This window comes from Protopterus annectens, chromosome 2.part0 (assembly GCF_019279795.1).
Source record: "Protopterus annectens isolate FY-2018-M chromosome 2.part0, PAN1.0, whole genome shotgun sequence".
In the NCBI taxonomy this organism is placed as follows: Eukaryota; Metazoa; Chordata; order Ceratodontiformes; family Protopteridae; genus Protopterus; species Protopterus annectens.
In genome coordinates, this window is record NC_056728.1 from 1,156,978,361 (window position 1) to 1,156,998,091 (window position 19,731).

The 19,731-nt window shown below is 37.7% G+C and overlaps 1 protein-coding gene across 1 annotated transcript in view; it reads left to right on the forward strand.

Annotated features, from left to right (window-relative positions):
- The first annotated feature begins 4,981 nt into the window (after window positions 1-4,981).
- SEC31A (SEC31 homolog A, COPII coat complex component) overlaps window positions 4,982-19,731 on the forward strand; it is a 1,704,034-nt gene continuing 1,689,284 nt past the window's right edge. Inside the window, exon 1 of the mRNA XM_044060384.1 lies at window positions 4,982-5,125. The gene's annotated coding sequence lies outside the window, so the exon portion shown is untranslated. The remainder of the gene's footprint in view (window positions 5,126-19,731) is intronic.

Sequence of the window (19,731 nt, forward strand, 5' to 3'; positions counted from 1 at the left end):
CAACACTTTCATTCATGCTCTCTCCCATATTTTATATAATAATACATGCAGAATAATCACTAACTTGCCTGGTGGTGCAGCCTTAGCAGCCTATCAGCATAGGTTTGCTGATTCGCAGCAGGGTCAGCTACAGCTGTAAAGTAAATGAAGGGACAATGAGACATACCTATCCGTTTTACATACTCAATTATCAAGTCTTACATACTGCATTCCATGGCTACATACTCAGTTGTGGGGCATCCCGCATCCCACGGGCCTCCTGTATCCATTGGTTCAGGCGGTCCTGCTTTCATCTCTTCAGGTCTGCATGATGGTGGCGGACCTGCTCACCAGTCTGAGGAATGCCTGTGGCACTGGTGAGGTCATGAGCTAACTGGTTCCAAGCCTCTGCCTTGTACTCCGTCCCTTGGAACTGGCCCTGCAGGAGTCTTGACTCATGATGGTGGACAAGGAGCCAAACCATGTATTTCGACTCCTCGATGCCCCAACGTTGCACTCGGAAGCGTGTTCCCTCTCCAACACCAGCCATTCTAACTGCAGATGTGAGCTACAATCAGTTATGGCGTGTATTCCCGCCTATGGGGCTTAAATATGCCGCATTTCCCCGCACTTTTTTGTGATTAGCCGTTTTTTTTAATTCTCGGCTGACTGCAGACCTGCTTAGTAATGGTTAAACTACCATTAGTAAGTATATGTATGTTAACAGTGGCTGTTTTTCCTAAGTTGCCATGGCTTAGTGGTTCTGTACTTTGCTTCTGATGCATAGAGTCCTGGGTTTGAACCTTTCCATTCATTTTATTTTCATATTGTCCAGACAGGCTAGGGGGTGTGGCTGCATTTAATCAACTTTGCTCTACGTTGCGCCTCGGTGCCCTACCGTGCCCTGGTTGGCGTGGTGCGCATGTCCGTACAAACACATTGTGCTGGTTAAAGCGCTATTTCACTATGGGTACCTCTATTGCGCTGGGTTAAGTGTTATTAAACTATGGGCAACTCTATTGCGCTGGGTGAAGTGCTGCTTAACTGCAGGCAATTATATATCAGGATCATTTAAAATATTTATTTTGTTCACTGATACATTGGCCATTTCACTGCGTTTTAGTACTGTTTAAACATATTTGTCTGGTATTATTTCATATACTGATTTAAAAATAAATATGAATGGGAGTGGTGAGACTCGAACCGTGAATGCCTCTTCTTTGTGCGAACACTCTACCATTATGCTATTGCTATTTGGTATGATTTGCATAAATATTCTTTCTTATGCTCTTCCATGTCAGAAATGCTAACTCTAGCTAAGCAATGGGCATACCCGCGCACACACGTGCAAATACGGGCAGCTATTTTGGGAATTTAAAAAAATAAATTTAATGTTTTGCTTTTTATAACTGTGATGGGGGTTTTCAATATCAGGGAGTGTGGTGTTGGATGCAGGGACATTTGAGTGGACTCGCTCTTGTGTATTTGCTTTTACTTTTCAAACACTTGCAGGGGTGTGGACATTTAGACTGCTCGGCAGTCGGACACGCCCCCTGTTTTCTTACACGGTCCGTGTACGACTTACGGTTGAGTCAGCGTGGCCTCATGCATATTCATGGCACGCTGACGTCATACCGTTCAACTGCAGCCTCCGAGTAAGACTTATTAAGTCTTACACGGAGTATTCGTGAATCCGGGGGTGTATCTTACATTTCATTTAGAAACTACGGTGTATGGTGCCTGATACCTAGCGCTGTTTTGCTGCTGTCATGCTGCTACAATCTAGTCGTGTTTAAGTTAGCACTGCTGTGCTTCACATCTGATGTATTTTACATGTTAGATGTTATTCCCAAAACAGATGGCTGCTAGTATGCAAAACCTGCTAATTTAATATAAAACAAGCATAAGAAAAATTAATCTAGACACACAATGTATGTTGTTGGGGAAAATGTGAAGTTGTCATTTCACTATTGCTTATTATGATTGTTTTTCTTTAGTGAACTACGCATACTTCTCACCTGTACAACATTATGATGAACATTCTTTTTGAGTCTTAAGAAGTTCAGCGTTCTGCGCTGATGCACATTGAAGGGGTTTGGCACACATTCATTATTAAGAATTTTTTCTAACACATATACTAATTCAGCAAAAGAATGCTTTTTTAAGTATGAAGAAAGTTAAAATGATGTGAGCTTTTAAGTTTTAGTTGTTGGTAAGTGTTCGACATTCTAGAAATAGAAGGTTGAGGGCTATGGAGCTGTAGTACCTACAAACAGTTATGTCTTTGATTTCTGGGCCTTTGTTATCCATTGTTTTTGGTTTTGTCCCTGTTTGTATGAAGTATGTCTCAGGAACTAGTCATAACAGACTTTGCTGAAAAAAAAACATCAGCTCATTGCTTAAAAGCAGATAAAAGGTCTTGTTTTGCATGTTTTCTATTGCAGCAGTAATGTATAACTGCTTATTTTATTGTTGATGTACTACGTTCAATAAACTAACTACTCTAGTAGAATTTAAGGTCAATTAACAAATAAAAAGTCTTGTTTTCCGTGTTCTCTACTGCTGTGGAAATGTATAACTGCTTATTTTATTCTTCAGGATGCTCTACATTTATTAAACTAACTACTCCAGTGGAATTTAGGGTCATTGTAAATTAAATATATTACAAGTCACTACTAGAAAAAATCCCCAGAAGCATATATTATGCTAGTCAGTATAAGCAGCAATCAACTACAATTTTTCCCCTATGTGTCTTTTCCGCATGCCGGCAATCCCGAGTGAACATTCATGCGGATGAACAAAACATCATCATGTTTATTCAAGGCTATAGAACAAAATCACCATGTGCTGGATGCTGGGTGTGGTTTGGCGGGCCTTGCTACTGCACATCCCGGGGAGGGTACTCTTGTAAAACAATGCCGCTCTTTCCTAAAAAAGGTTAATTCCTGCTACTGTACAGCAAAGGTGCTAGAATCTATTACCAGAAATACGGTCCTTTCCCCCACTATAGTTTAATCTGAAGAGACCTAATATTGTGCCCAGCCAAAAGAATGTAGTGCAGCTCCTTCCTGAAAAAATGGTAATTCCTGCCACAGTACACCAAAGGTGCTAGAAACTATTTCCAGAAAGTAGGTCCTTTTCCCCATTAGAATTTTGCTCTGTCACTAAAAACTGGCTAGATTACCTTAGTTGAGAGGACCAGGTCCCTTCAGTCATAGTACTTTAGTTTGAAGGGACCTGATCATGCATTCAGCCAAAATAATTTAGTGCAACTCCTTTCTGAAAGAAATCATTATTCCTGCCACTGTATATCAAAGGGGTTCAGAAGCTATTCCTAGACGGAAGGTCCTTTTCTCCACTAGAATGTAACCTTTTTGAATAAAGCAGGCTAGTCATTCCTGTCACTGTACAATACAGAGCTAGAATATATTCCCAGAAAGAATGTCCTTTTCCCCACTAGAATTTATCTGTGTCATGGAGAACAGCCTAGATTCCCTTGGCTGAATGGACCAGGTCCCTTTAGCCAAAGAAATCTATACTGACAGGACCTAATAGCGTTCTCACTAAAACAGACTATGTTTTCTATGGGAAAGACTCCTTTCTCTCACAACAATTCACCACCTTTTACTAACCAAGTTATTCTCCTGCCCTTGCTTTGCGTTATCAACTGCAGCATCTTTTACATAGAATATTAACTGCAGTCACAACCACAGGTGAACAGGAGAAATTTTATAAAGTGCAGGCTAGTAACTTTTTCCTGAATTAGTCTTTTACACAATATAATCTTATTTATTATTTTAATTTATTGACATTTGTTTACTGAGATAGTCCACTTGGCTAAAAAGAGCCCATTTTCAGTGGAAGCCTAGGGAGAAAAGCTCCAATACACAATAGCAACAAGGAGTTTACGATGTATACAAAAAACATTATACTACAAAAATGGCAAAGAATAATACATACAAAAAATGACAGTAAGCTAATCCACTCTGTTTTACTTGAAAACTAGGTTAGGAATTATTACTGTAAATAGACTGTAACATATTTATAAAGTTAAAATGTTTCCTAAAAGACAGTCGTTTCTCCCATACAATCTACTGTATTAAAACAGCTAGATATCATGCTCTGAAAGGATCCTGTCATGCATATTCATCACATCAAACTACCTCATGTTTATTAATGATTATAGTCTTTTCAGCCAAGGGAATATAACTTGCTCACACCAAAGAGGTTAGAATCTATTGCAGTAAAGATGGTCCTTTCCCCACTAGAATTTAGCCATCTCACTGTGAATAGGCTAGATTCCCTTAAATGAAATGGAATGTAGACTATTCACAGTGAGATGGATCAGTAAAAGATGGTCCTTTCCACCACTGCAATTTAACACTATCACTGTGAATAGGCTAGATTCCCTTAACTAAAAGAGACTCTGGTCACAGTGAGAAGGCTAAATTCTGTTGGGGAAAAGGACCATGTTTAAAGCAAGAGATTCTAACCCGTTTGGTGGTAGCAGGCTATATTCCCTTGGTTTGGTCCTAATCCTGTCAGTTAAGGAAACTTAGCCTGTATTGTGTGAGAAGGTTAAATTCTAGTGGGGAAAAGGACAGTCTTTGCAGTAACATATTCTAGCCCTTTTACAGCGACCAGTCTAGGTGAACCTAGCAACTTTAAGTCAGTTGAAATATCGAAAGTGGACTCGATCTCTCATTGACTGTTATTACCATGCAACAAATTAGATATGGTGAAATTTTACTTTAGGAGGCACTATATTGGAGCCCGCCCACTGCCGGCGCGATTAGGAAACAGTACGCCTTAAACTAATCTATCCCCATGAAAGACGGATACCAGTTTGCTTATTTATTTGTTTATGGTAGCTATTTTTGAGGTAGGTAGGTGGTATATGTCACTGTTACTAAACTTCAATGGAATAATACAAAAGCTTAACGACCATGTGACCCGGAAGTGAAAACAAATGGGCGGGACTTGCTATGCCACGTTTACTGGGACGTGGAATCTACACAGTAACCGGTGTTGTTGGAGTACAACAGGGAAGTGGGCAATCTTCACATTTTGGGTTATTTGGGGATTAGTTACCAGAATTTCCAATTAGCTACGTTGATTACTGGATTTTTGGCTTTTGCTGTGTCAGGTAACTGTTTCCGCGCTGCCTCTGTTGCTGATTGTCCTGTTTAATAGGGTCATGGAGTTGTACTTTATTCTTTTTTGTGTAGTATATACAGCTATATTCTTTTGACAGCTGCGGGTCAGGTGGAAGTTGCTAATTAGTAGGCCCAAACTAGTTCATTAACACTTTCTCCTCATTAGGAATCTGCGCACATATAAAATTAAAGTGGGTCTAATGCTGTAGCTGACATGACTGATACTTTATGAACATTCCTCGATAGGTGGGTTATGTTGCAGTTTGGCCCATAATATTTTCCCTCTGTGTATTGTAAGCTACCCCGATCATTAAAATGACATGTTGGCTTTCTATTAATTTGTTTACTTCAAAACTGTGTTCTTTACATTGTAGTAAGGGATATAGGCTGCTAAGTTAAGTAGAACATTTTTTTTTAAATCAAAGTAATGATTCTTGTTTATTAATTACGCGTGGTAGTGTAGTGTTGCAGCCTCTATAACCAGACACAGTTTTGTTTAAGCTTTTATACTTCATTTATTACAGGCTGATTCATCTTTCATGGGTTTATTCCGTCTGCCTAAGGATAACGGATCCAAGTGTTTCCCATTGACCATTTTGGTCCTTTCTTTCAGATATGAAAATTGTTGGGAGCAGATACATAGTGTGTTGGTAATTAGAAACTCTCGAGGCAGAGCTGATTTTTTTTCCAGCCCTACCTAGTGTAGGCTACTAATAAAGGGTCAGGAAATTCTTTTGTCAGCTTGCCTTTTAAGTCAGGAATTAGGTGGATGCTTGGGGGTGTTACTTTTTCTGAACACTTAAGGAGCAGCTGGTGGAAATACTTTATGAATAAGTTTTTTTTAATAACTAGTTCCCAGATTTTGCATGATGTGAGACATGCATGGGAATATTTTATTTATTTGCTTATTTAAGTGAGACTTGTTAGGAAAAAGTGTCTGATTTTTGTTGTGCCTCCCCTTTCTGATTGAGTGGCTTTCTTAGAGTTAATACCTTTGTATATTTATGCGGACTGGACTGGTGTGTGTTAGTATATGATACTCCAGTACGTATGCACGAGACACTTAAATTTGGTTAACTAACTTTGTGGAACCACCTAACTGGCATATACATTTGTGTAACTTCGTTGTAGCTAATTGTAATTTCCACTCTTGTATTATCAGTGTCCCTTCTATTGAAACTTTAATTTTTGTGCAGCATCATTTGGCTGTTGGATATTTCTTTGCAGTTTCATTGCCATGTTTTTTTTTTTTTTTTTTTTTTTTTTTTTCAAATGATGTACTGCATCATTCTTTCATCATCCACAGCTCTCTGTTTTGTCCTGTTTTAACAGAGATTGCTAACTGTGGTTTTCCATATTAGTACTAAAACAATGGCCTTTTGGGTTAGTTTTGCTTTCCTGGTTAACGGAGCTCATCTATATTAGTAAGTGGGTGCATTTTTTGATTTCAGTTGTATGTATGGGGGTTCACATTTGATTTCTCAGTTCTAGTAGTATGTAAAATTCTGAAGAATATTTTTCTTTATTTCTTTACTCGTATATTTTATTTGTTAACTTGTGAACGATCAGTTTCGTACAACATTCTGAGATGAAGAGGTGTCACTTGCAAATAAGCAGTATTGTTGACATGTTTGTTTTGCAGTGTTCTCTTGCATTTTTTGGTTCTTTATGAAATCTTGCATTTTAGTTTGACATTTATTTACATGATTGCACATCTCAGAAGTAAAAAAGCATTATTTTATTTCTGTTTAAATTTTGCACTAAATTGGTATATTATAGGCAAGTCTGTACCTCTTATGTCCATTAAAACTGTGCATTTTAACAACATACAGAATTTTGTCAAAAATATGAAGGCAGAAGATTGGCATACTAGACTACAATGTAGTACATTTTTCTTTTTTTTTTTTTAAACAAGAAATGTCTTTATTAAATTGTCACTTATGATATAGGCACTCTTACATTTATATACATGAAAACCAACTGTATTGACATAATTATACATGAAAACCAACTGTATTGACATAATTCAATAAAGGTGTTTAAAAATAAATAAAATCACTTGTGACCTAGGCAAATTTACATTTATGTAAAAGTAATCAAACTGTATTAAGAAGTTCACGTTTACAAACATTATATTTCACATATATTGCAAGAAACATCTTTATTAAACGATCACTTATGACGTAGGCAATCATACACTTATATAAATGAAAACACACCACCACACCGACACAATCCTAGTTGCAAGCATTTCACATCAGAAGCCATACTCACTCACTCTCAGTTGCAAATATTATACATCACTTACCATCTGGCCAATCATTTTCAGTCAAACACTACATAGCTCATTTAAGTCCTGCCTTCTATTAAACATCATTCCTTCTTTGTATGTATTGTTTCCACAATTCCTATTTTATTCTATGTAGTTTACTCTTGCCCTTTTCTAAAGATCTCAATTCCAGTTGTTTTTCTAAAGATCTCAATTCCAGTTGTTTTATCTGTTACTATATTCGCTACTTCTACTAGAGTTTGTTTAGATTTTGATTTCCGTTTTCTAGTAATTGCTTTTTTGGCAGCCACCATAATTAGACCCAGCAAGACCTTACCTTGTCTCGGGAATTCAGATTCCGTATCATAGCTCAGAAAAATTCAGCTTCCTTGTCGCAACGATCTGCCCAGCCAGCATCTCCGACAGTGCATCTTGCAGGGAATCCTTAAAGTCCACCAACCGCGTGCACTCCCAGAAAATATGTTCTCAAATACCTCTTTCTTCCCAGTCACACCTCTAGCATTTGCTGTCTGCCTGAGGAAAAATTCTCTGTCTACGTGGGGTATAAAAATATCTACATAAACATATCCAAGCAAAAATCTTAAATCTTCTGGATTTTGTTGCATGTTTGGGTGACATATATATATATATATATATATATATATATATATATATATATATATATATATATATATATATATATATATATATATCCTCCCATTGTTTTTTTTTGTGAATTGCTTATCCAGTCTCTTCCCAATCCTTTCTAACCTCCTCTGATTGATTCTTATAGTTACCATGCAATATTATATATGCTGTAAGAATTATTCCTTTTTTAATGGCAGCTTCTGTTTTAGAGTCTACTAAAAACTCTACCAGCTCTGGTCTTTCATTTAGGATCCCCCTGTTTCTTTCTGTTTGCCTATACTCTGATATCAACCCTTGATAGGGAAGGCAATTTCTATCCTGCAGTCCAAATAAATTCTTTGTCTCGTCCTATTCTATTACCTTTCCCTCTCTCGTTATTTGCTCCCAATACCTTGGTTTAGTTATTTGCTCTCAATACCTTTTTTTTTTTGCCATTTTTCCCCAATAAATTCCAGCCCTGTCTTGTCTATTTTCTATACCCGTAATTGCAGTCATCCCTATTGGCAGAATCTTCTTTCTCCATTACCATATTGGCTTAGTTCATAGAATACTTTCTGCTACTTTATGGATATAATATTCTGTATGATTATTGTTATTCTTAAAGGTCTACATCCAAAATCCCAGTCTCTCATTGTTTCCTGAGCTTTCCCCCATTTCAACATCATCCTTTTCCACTTTGAATTATAGTTTTCTGCTTGTGGTATGTGTAGGAGCCTTAACTGTGTAGGTTTGAAATACCCCTTCAAATTGGGTAAACCCAATCCACCCTGTTCTACTGGAAGAATCGGCTTTTCCCCACTTGACTCTTGTCATCTTCCCCTGCCAAATAACTTACTTCAGCTCTTTATTAATTTATATCCACAACTTCTCTGGTTGATAAAAATATGCTTGACCTGTGTCTACAACTAAAGGGACTAAAAACATTTTAACTGCTTGTATCTTACTATCGGTATCCATACAACAAAGCTTCCATTTTCTCAGTTTTTTGTATTATCTTTTGTGTAGTTTCTTCCTACATATCCTTAGCTGCCACACCAGAATTATTTTTAATACATACTCCTAAATATTTCATTTTATCATGTTTCCATAAGTACGGATATTGCTGAACCAGTTCGTGTGTGGGTACATAATTTACTGCTGTTGCCTTTGTTTTAGCTTCATTAATTTTGTATCCTGAAAAGATCTGAAATTATTTCTCAAAATGTTCCACAACACTGTAATGTCTCTTTCTGGTTTTGTTGGGTATAAAATAATATCATCTGCAAATAGAGCCAACTTTTCTTGACTACCATACCAATTATATCCTTGAATTTCTGAACCCCTTATTTTCTTTGCCAATGGTTTTAAATATAATGCAAATAAAGTGGGAAAAGGTTACCTCTTCTTGGTTCCTCTGCTCAAGCAGAAATTCGGAGAGGACACCACCCACTTTAATTTTCACCTCTGATCCATCATATAGCCTCTTAATCAACCTTAGATTTTTTTTCAGGAAATGAAGATGTTTCCATTACCCTGCTAATTACTCTGTCAAATGCTTTCTCTGTATCAAGACCCTCCAACAACAATGGTATCTTCGTACATTTTGCTTCCCTCTGTATCATGAGTGTTCTGTTAATGTTGTCAAATGTTTGCCTCCCTTCCACAAAACCACATTGATCCATATCTATCAATTTTGATATGATGTTTGTCATTCTTTTAGCCATTATAGTCATGAACACTTTATAGTCATGGTTTAGTTTTGAAATGGGCCTGAATGAAACTGGGTCTAATGGATCTTTATCCTCTTTAGGTATTACAGCTACCATCGCTTTCCTGCAGGATATTGGTACTTGTCCTCCTCTTAAAATACTGTTAAAAATCCTTCCAGATCTTTATCAATGTTTTCTGTCCTAGCTTCCAAACTCATGTGTTTTTAATCTTGTTCTAATTGCACAGACACAAAGGCTTACAGGGTTTATCCCCAATCCCACGGATTAACAGTAGCAATGCACGGGGAGTACAGATGAGTGTGTATGTATGTATGTGCGAGGAGTACAGATGAGTGTGTATCTATGTATGTATGTGCATATGTGTGTGTGTGTATGTAATATATATATATATATATCTATCTATATATATATATATATATATATATATGTGTGTGTATGTATATTTTATATACATATGTCTGTGTATATTATATATATATATATATATATTATTTATATGTGTGTGTGTGTATGTATGAATATTATTTATATATATATATATATATATATATATATATCTGTGTATTACACACACACACACACACACACACACACACACACACAATATGTTAACACTGCATACAACTTCAGTCTGTGTGCTACTTGTCAGGTGTATATTTTATATACATATGTCTGTGTATATTTTTTATTTATATAGATATATATATATATATATATGTATATTAGTGTGTGTATTTTACACACACACACACACACACACACACACACACACACACACACACACACACACACACACACACACACAATATGTTAACACTGCATACAACTTCAGTCTGTGTGCTGCTTGTCAGGTTTATGACTGATGAGTGTTTATGTACATGGAAAGCCAGAACACTGTGCAGTTGTTAAAGTAAGGCTTACTGATTTAAGTCTACAATAAATAATATGTCATTGACCAGTTTTGCGACAGAAGTATGGCAGCATTAACATTATATAGGCACATGTTGTACAGCTGTAACACCAATAACTTAATCAGCTGGAGTAACATCATGACTGTGCAGGTACATGTTGTGGCTCTGTCCTGTCACAACTGAGGACTCTAGACATATAACTACAAGGGTAAAAGAGACTGCAAATTAGATATTTTATGTGGAAAATGTGTAGAATCTAAAATAAATTAATTTTATTAATTTATCAGCTTGCACATTTTGATATAGTGTGCAGGCACTGTCCAATGCGTATTGCATATAGTTAATGGCAAACCATAGAACCTAGATTTTTAAGCACTTTATTCATGTGTAGTCACAGATGCACACACACATGTGCACAAAGGTCATATAAGTGACAGTCAGTAATGAAGCCACAAATTTCTGGTAAAAGTATCCCCAGGTTATGAATAACAGACAAATCGGTATACTACGATTACATAGATGGTATTTGCTGTCCATGTAGGTGGCACAAACAATGCTCATTTGCTGTAAATGGTAATAATTGTATTTGAGTGTGGTGGGGTTCTTTGTGCAGGTATGATATATACCTGCACTGACCTTGCAGTCAACCATGTAGCATTGCCACAGCCTGCTTATTACATGGCCAATCTTGAGTTGTTTATGATATGTAGAACAGCTTTCTGAGCCATAAGTTCATCATTCCATAGTGCACTGAATGGTACTGATGGTGTGCATGTATAGTGGAATACAGTGGCAGGACACATTAACCAGCCAGAAGTTTTGTAGTCTTAGAGGAGTTTAACAACCAATTTTGATCACAGAACAGAAAAAAATGGCCAGTGACACAGCTACATACTTCGTACACACATGAAAAATGTTTGCTGTAGGATAATATACTTACTGATAGCTGCTGTCTATTAAGAAGTAAACCTGGTATCTTTTGCAGCTGTCCACAACACACAAGTACTTGTCTGTTTGCAAACATTGCCTTACACCAACAGTGCATGGATGGCACGGTTTGCAAGTCTGATGCTGTGTCTTTTGAAGCAGATAGGCATGATTGATTTACATAGTGGGTATTGTTATTTCTGAGCCTTTATACTTGACTTATATATACAAGACTTAGGGTCACCACACTTGTGGCTCGCACTTGATGAGAGACTTTGGAAAAGCATACCCATATGTAGAAATGGTGTGTGCACATATCTCGCAGATGGGGCATAGACATTTAACTGGGTGCTATTTAGGCTACAGAAATGAAGTCACATCTCAAGGAAAATGTAGGGTATGATTCCAAAGGATTACAGAGGTGTTTACTGCTGTGTGGCATGTTTATGACCCATTGACAACGTGGTGTGTGAGTATTTGATAGCAGAACATAGGGAAAATGCTGCAAAATATGTATTCCCATCAAGAGGAGTAGGTGTCCTACATGTGTTTATATTATTGAAAGACATATTCTCAACTTATTGCTGGTGATAGAAGTGTGATATTACTAGTAAACCCACACAAAGTAAATTACGTCCGTTATCTGCAGTATTCCATGCACTTGACTGCAATGCACATCAACAGCTGCACATTGTAATTATGTATTCAAGTTGCTGATGGATCATGAATGATACTTGAGTACTTTCACAGGCCTTCACCTGGTATTGTATTTTTGCACTGTAGTGAGATCTAAACCAGGTTTATCATGTCAGAAGCTGAGGGGGACACACTTGTAGAGTTGATTGGCAATGCATTATGTTGTTAGGTTTATAATGTGTGAGTTTTCTAGTTCAAGGGTGAAGATATATAAATGGCAATGCACTGTGAGTTAGAGCATCATTTTGGAAAGTATGCCTGTCATAGACTGGCTGCTGAAAATTTTTAAAGGTGCCACAAACTATTCAGTCCATGAAAGACTTAAAAAGTGAGTTGTGTGCATTCAGAAACCATTCAGCTAAAGCACTGGGTGTTTCCTGGATTTTTTACTGAATTGTTTGTCAGTTGGGCATTTTCACTGATTTCAAGATTGCTGGTTATCTTGCTGTTCATATCATCATCATCTTCTTTCAGCTGTTCCCGTTGGGGGTCGCCACAGCGGATCATCTGTTTCCATTTCTTCCTGTCCTCAGTCACACCAACCACCTGCATGTCCTCTCTCACCGCATCCAAAAACCTTAGCTTAGGCCTTCCTCTTTTCCTGTTACATGGTAAGCTTTATCCTTAGCATCTTTTTCCCAATATACTCAGCATCCCTCCTCAGCACATGTCCAAACCAATGTAACCTTGCCTCTCTGGCTTTGTCTCCAAACCTTCCAACCTGGGCTGACCCTCTAATATACTTATTCCTAATCCTGTCCACTCTCTTCACACCCATTGCAAATCTTAACATCTTTAACTCTGCCACATCCAGCTCAAACTACTGCCTTTTTGTCAATGCCACTGTCTCCAACCCATATAACATAGTTGGTCTCACTACCCTCTTGTAGACCTTCCCTTTCACTCTTACTGGTACTTGTCTGTCACAAATCACTCCTGACACTCTTCTCCACCCACTCCATCCTGCCTGTACTCTCTTCTTCACCTCTCTTCCACACTCACCATTACTCTGAACTATTGATCCCAAGTATTTAAACTCCTCCACCTTCGCCACCTCTACTCCTTGCATCCTCACCATTCCTCTATCCTCCCTCTCATTCACACACATATATTCTGTCTTAGTCTTGCTGACCTTCATTCCTCTTCTCTCTAGAGCATACCTCCATCTCTACAGGGTCTCCTCCACCTGTTCCCTACTCTCACTACAGATCACAGTGTCATCTGCAAACATCATAGTCCACGGGGACTCCTGTCTGATCTCGTCTGTCAACCTGTCCATCACCATTGCAAATAAGAAAGGGCTCAGAGCTGATCCTTGATGTAATCCCACCTCCACCTTAAGCCCTGTTCATATCCATGTACTAAAACCAGACTATGTTTCTAGACCAGAGTACTCCTGATTATTCTAGTCAGTTCCTGTGCTTTTTTTCTATCTCAAGCAATTTCTTTGCAACATTGGAAACAAATTTAGTCAAACACTCTCCTGTCTCCAGTTTTTAATGCTCTGCACTTATGCCACAGTTTTGCAGGATCAACTCTTTCTGCTGGTATGATTACAACTTTACTAATATATATCTTGGCTGCTTCTTATGGCCAGGTTTGGCACATACACTCAGTTTGCCCTTTTAATTAACAAATCCTGCTGTGGAATAGCAGTCCAACTGCTTATCTGTGCTTTCATAAAATTAAAAACAGTCTATTCTTTTTGAGTTTCACTGGTACAGCAGAATATCTCAGGCTTTCTTTGCGTGTGCTGTCTTCTAACACTACTATTTTTTAACGGGTCTTCTTGAGAAGCCTCATACTCGTCTAGCTTTTTCATTTCTACCTCTAATTTTTGCAGTTTTATCAATTCATCTGAACAGCTAGACAAAGCTTTTTCCATATTTTTTCCAGCCTTTTGTTATTTGAGTTGATGTATTCCTTCAGCGTTTCATTTATTCTAATCTTCTTAGAGTATATTTGATTTATTTTCTCCTCTAAGTTAACCATTACTAGGAAACAGGTCATAAATGCCCCGATGACATCCTAGGATGCTTACTAAATAGCATGAAACCTGACCCCTTTGGTCCGCTTGAATCACTTTACATCTGGAGCCTACAGTCAGGTTTTGTGCCCAAGCAGTGGAAGATGGTTACAGTAGTTCCCATACACAAAGTCCAACATTATAAAAAATTGCTGAATTCCTGCCCTTAAAACCTCACTCCTCCTCCTCTTGAACATTATTATGCATGTATCCTTCCCAGAATTTCCATCTACTGTTATGTAATTCATTCCTTCCCTTTTCTAAAGATCCCTCTTCAGTTCTTTTATTTCTTTTTAATATCCAGTCTCAAATATAGTTGGCATAGACTTTGCTTTACATTTTTTAGTAATTGCTTTTTTGGCAGCCAACAGAATTAAACTTGACACCTTACAATGTCTGGGCAACTTGGATCCTGTATCCAAGCTCAAAAGGATAATTTCCTTGCTTAGGCAATTTGCTCACCCAATATTTCTGATAGAGTACTCTATAGGGAATTATTAAAATCTGCCAACCGATTACTCTCTCAAAGCATATGTCCCTAGTTACCTCTTTCTTCTCCATCACACTTCCAACATTTGCTGTCTGTCTGAGGGAAACAATCTTTGGAGTATTCTTGGGGTACAAAAATACCTATGCAAAGACTTCCAAGCAAAGATCCTAAATCTTTATATATTTGGTGGCCATACATATATCCCCCATTGTTACCTATGCAAAGACTTCCAAGCAAAGATCCTAAATCTTTATATATTTGGTGGCCATACATATGTCCCCCATTGTTTCTTTGTGAATTGCTTATCCAATCTGTCTTCCCAGCCCTTTCTAACTTCCTGTGATTCTTATAGTTATTGTGCGATATTTTATATGCCCTACTGATTATTCTTCTTTTTTTAACAGCAGCTTCTGTTGTTGTTGTTGTGTCTTTCAGCTTTTCCCAGTTAGGGGTCGCTACAGCGGAACTCCGGTCCGCTAAAGATTGGCAGTAGATTTTTATGTGCTGGCTTGCCGGGCCTAACGCACAACCTTCAACGAAGGAACGCCCATTCACGCATGTCGCCACACAGAAGACGCTCTGAGAATCGAACGGACAATGTCTAACTGTGAGGCGACAACACTACCACAGCACCACCACTAAAGCTCTACCAGTACTGGGCTTTCACTTAGGATTCCCCCATTTCTTTCTATTTGCCTTCCCCATCAAGGATTATCAGAGTATAGGCAATCTCTAGCCTGCAGTCCAAATTAATTCTTGGCCACTTCTATTCCCTTTCCTTCTCTTATTATTTGCTCCCAATACATTGGTTCCTTTGCTAGTTTTCTCCAATAAATTCCAGCCTCCTCTTGCCTTTTCTGTGAACCTCTAATAGCAGTTATCCATACTGGCAAAATCTCATTTTGTCCATCCCTATGTTGGCATAGTTCTTAGAGTACTTTCTGCTACTTTATGAAAATTATATTCTGTTTGGTTATTGTTATTCTCCTTAAGGATCTGCCTCAAAACTCCCAGTCGTTTTTGTTTCTTGAACTTACCCTGTTTTATTATCATCACCCCTTTCCACTTTGAATTATAGCTCTTTGCTTGTGCTATGTATAGGACGCCTAATTGTGTAGTTTTGAAATACTCCTTCAAATCAGATAAGCCATGTTGCTCTATTGGAAGGATCAGTTTATCGCACTTGACTCTTACCGTCTTCCCCTCCCAGATTAAAATCCTTCAACTCTCTTTTTTTTTTTTTTTTTTTAATTGCTATCCACACCCTCTCTGGTTGATAAAAATATGCCTAACCTGTGTGTAAAACCTAAAGGGACTAAAAACATTTCACTGATTGTATCTTGTTATCCATATCCATAAAACAGAGCTTCCAGTTTGTCAGTTTTTCTGTTACCTTTTGTTTAGTCTCTTCCCACATATCGTTGACTGACAAAACAGAATCCTTTTAAATCTGTACTCCCTAAGTATTTAATTTTATCATGCCCCCATAAATATAGGTGTTGCTGAACCGGTTTGTGTGCGGGTACATAGTTTACACCTATTGCCTTTGTTTTATCTTCATTAATTTTGTATCCCAAAATGACCTGAATCTGTCTCGGAATGTTATGCAACACTGAAATGCCTGTTTTTAGTTTTATCACGTATACAATATCTGCAAATAGACATTTTTTCTTGACTACCATACCAATATACCAATTATATCCTTGAATTTCTGGGTCCCTTTTTGCCAGTGGTTCTAAATGTAACACAAATAAAAGGGAAAGAGAATAAAAGGGAAAGAGGACACCCTTGCCTGGTTCCTCTCCTCATACAGAACTGATCAGTGAGGACCCCCCCTCCCCCCAGTTTAATTTTCACCTCAGATCACTCATATGTCATCCTAATCAACCTTATTTTATCAGGGAATGCAAATGCTTCCATTGCCCTACTCATAAAATCCCATCTTTCTCTAGCCAATGCTTTCTCTGCATTAAGACCCACCAACAGCAGCGGTATTTTCTTAAATTCTGCTTCCCCTCTGGCTCATCATTGTTCTATTAATGTTGTCCAATGTTTCCCTGCCCTCCACGAAACCACATTGAGCCATTACCTATCAATTTTGGCATCACCTTTGCCAGTCTTTTATCTATCATAAACACTTTGAAATGGGACTGTATGAATCTGGGTCTAAAGGGTCTTTGCCATCATTAGGTAACATAGCCACCTGCAGCTTTCTTCCAAGATGTTGGTGCTTCCCCTCCTTTTAAAATACTGTTAAATGAACTCTTCCAAATATTCATCATTTTCTTCCCTTTTAAATTGTAGACTTTCACAGGAATACAGTCTGTTCCTGAAGCTTGATTTATAAATCATTGTTTTTATCTCATCACCTCCTATCGTAACTCATAGTTTGTTGAGCCTCATCTACCTCTAACCCTGGCATAATTAAGCCTTCTTCTATAAATATTTCCATTTGTACTATTTCTTGCCTTCCACGTTTTTCTGCTTTATACTAATTTTCATAAAATTTCCGCAGTATCTCTAAAACCTCTATAGGATTTCTGGTTGTTTTTCTTGCTATAGGTTCCCTAAGTTGGCCAAAAATCCTTAATTTCCGCAGTATCTCTAAAACCTCTATAGGATTTCTGGTTGTTTTTCTTGCTATAGGTTCCCTAAGTTGGCCAAAAATCCTTTAATGTTCTGTTGCCTACGTCATTGTGCTAAAAGGTTTTTGTGATCAGGAGTTATCAAAAAATAGTTTCTTAACTGCAATCTCTCTAAACTCATGCATATTATCCAGATACTCCTTTATTTTCTCTCTAAGACTCTGCATTTGATCCTCCTCTTGTTCTGTGAGATTCCCCTTATTCTGCAGTACTTGACCTTCGTCAGCCTCTCTAAAAAATGGTAAAAATAAAAAAAGAGAAACGGATACGGTTAAGAAGTAATAGAAATTATTTAAAGTCCATTTGCATTTATCCCATTCACTAGCTATAACTTCTGAAGATATTTCTCTCTTTCCTAATAACTCTTGAATCATTTCCACTACGTAGTTCTTAAATTCCTCTCTCCAACAGATAGGTGGGAAAGTGCATGATCAGAAATAGTTATTGGATGTGTGTCAAAGCTTTCAGTTAAATGCATGTTCCTGTGAAGTATAATTTCTATCTTTTCTAGGCCAGTTACTGTACCTTGAGGAATAATATGTACATTCTGTCAAAGTTTCTACTACTTCATTTACATATTGTATACCACTTTCTTCAGAAGTCTACCTTCTTTTGTTATATTGTCTCTTCTATGTCCCCCTGATATATCCTCACTATTGCATATCAAATTCCAGTCCTCCCTATAAATATTCCCTGCTGAAAGCTGATTGTTTCTCCCAAAATTTTCTCAAGCTCCATAATAGCAGTTTTTGGTGGGATATTTCATGCTATTGTAATCTTCATCTTACCAGTAGACTCTTACAAAAATGGTAGATTTCTGGTCCTTTTTTTTTTCTCTCTCTCGTCTGTCACTTTTGGAGCCCCTCTAGCAATTAGCGTAGTTACTCCGCAGTTCCTCTGTTCCTGATATTGTGCTGAATATTCATTCTCTAATTCTCTTTGTCACATCGCATGGTCATTTCTTTCCAGATGTGTTTCCTGCAGAATTGCTATTTGCACCATGCACTTCTTAATATAATTAAATATGTAATATAATTTAATACCTTTTCTTTTTTATCTATATCTGTAAGCCATTCACATTCTGTGATGATATAGACAGCATAGCCATAATAAGCTATTGTTCCCACCTATTATATATGACAATTTTTTTGTGTGTGTATTTCCAGCTTTTGTGTTACATGCATATACTGTTTGGCAGGCTGATCTTTTGTGGAGGTGTTTCTTCTCATCCCAATTTTGTCACATTTTTAAAGACTTTTTGTTTTAATGAAAACCCTCAAACAAACACTTAATACAAAACACTGTCATCCCCATTAACTTGAGCAAACACATACAACTATGTACATCTTCAAAACATGAAGGTTAACCGTCCAGAAGGGGACAGTTGCCCCAAATGGACTGCTGCACCTACAGATATTATTTAACCTAAAGATGTGAAGTTGTTCAATCTCGCCATTCATTCTTCACTGACTGGTTCGGAGCCGGCCATTAGCAAAGCTCAAGACCAAGGCCCTTATCCCATGATGCACTGCTGGAATTACCCCAGATCTAGTTTGCCGCGGCACGGATCTCAGTTGTTCCAGTTCGCTCGAGCCTTTTTTGACACAAAAATCGCTTTTTGCAAGTTTTTTTTTTTTTTTTTTCAAAACTTCATTTTATAGATAGTTTAGTTATATATTAAGCTCCCGTAGTTGTCTCTCTAGACCTATTCCCTTGGTGCTTCATAGTTTAGCATATTTGCAGCGGCCTCATGTTAGGCCTAGTTATTCAGTGTGTGTGTTTCCTTCTATTACCATAGTTTTGCATCTATATATAATATATGTTGTTGTGTCGTTTGGCTTTTCCCGGTTAGGGGTTGCCACAGCGGAACTCCGGTCCGCTAATGATTGGCAGAAGATTTTTATGTGCCGAGTTGCCAGCCCTGACGCACAACCTTTAACGAAGGTACGCCCATTCACGCATGTCTCCACACAGAAGACACTCTAGCTGAGAATCGAACCGGACAGCGTCTTACTAAGGATAGTTTTAACTTTTAGGCTGTATTAAATTGTTGGCCCCGTTTTTCTCCGGGCAATTGTTAGACTGTGTTGGTTATTTAGTAGTGTTATCTTGAGCCTCAGATAATTATTTCTTCTAGGTTGTATTAGACTGTATAGTCTGTGTATTGCTTATATAGTTAAGACTAGTTCCTTATTAATATATCTGAGGAAAAAAGACAAGCACCCAAAGTCTGGGTTAAAAAAGTGTCCAGACTGCGGGCAAAAGATGTCTCTCA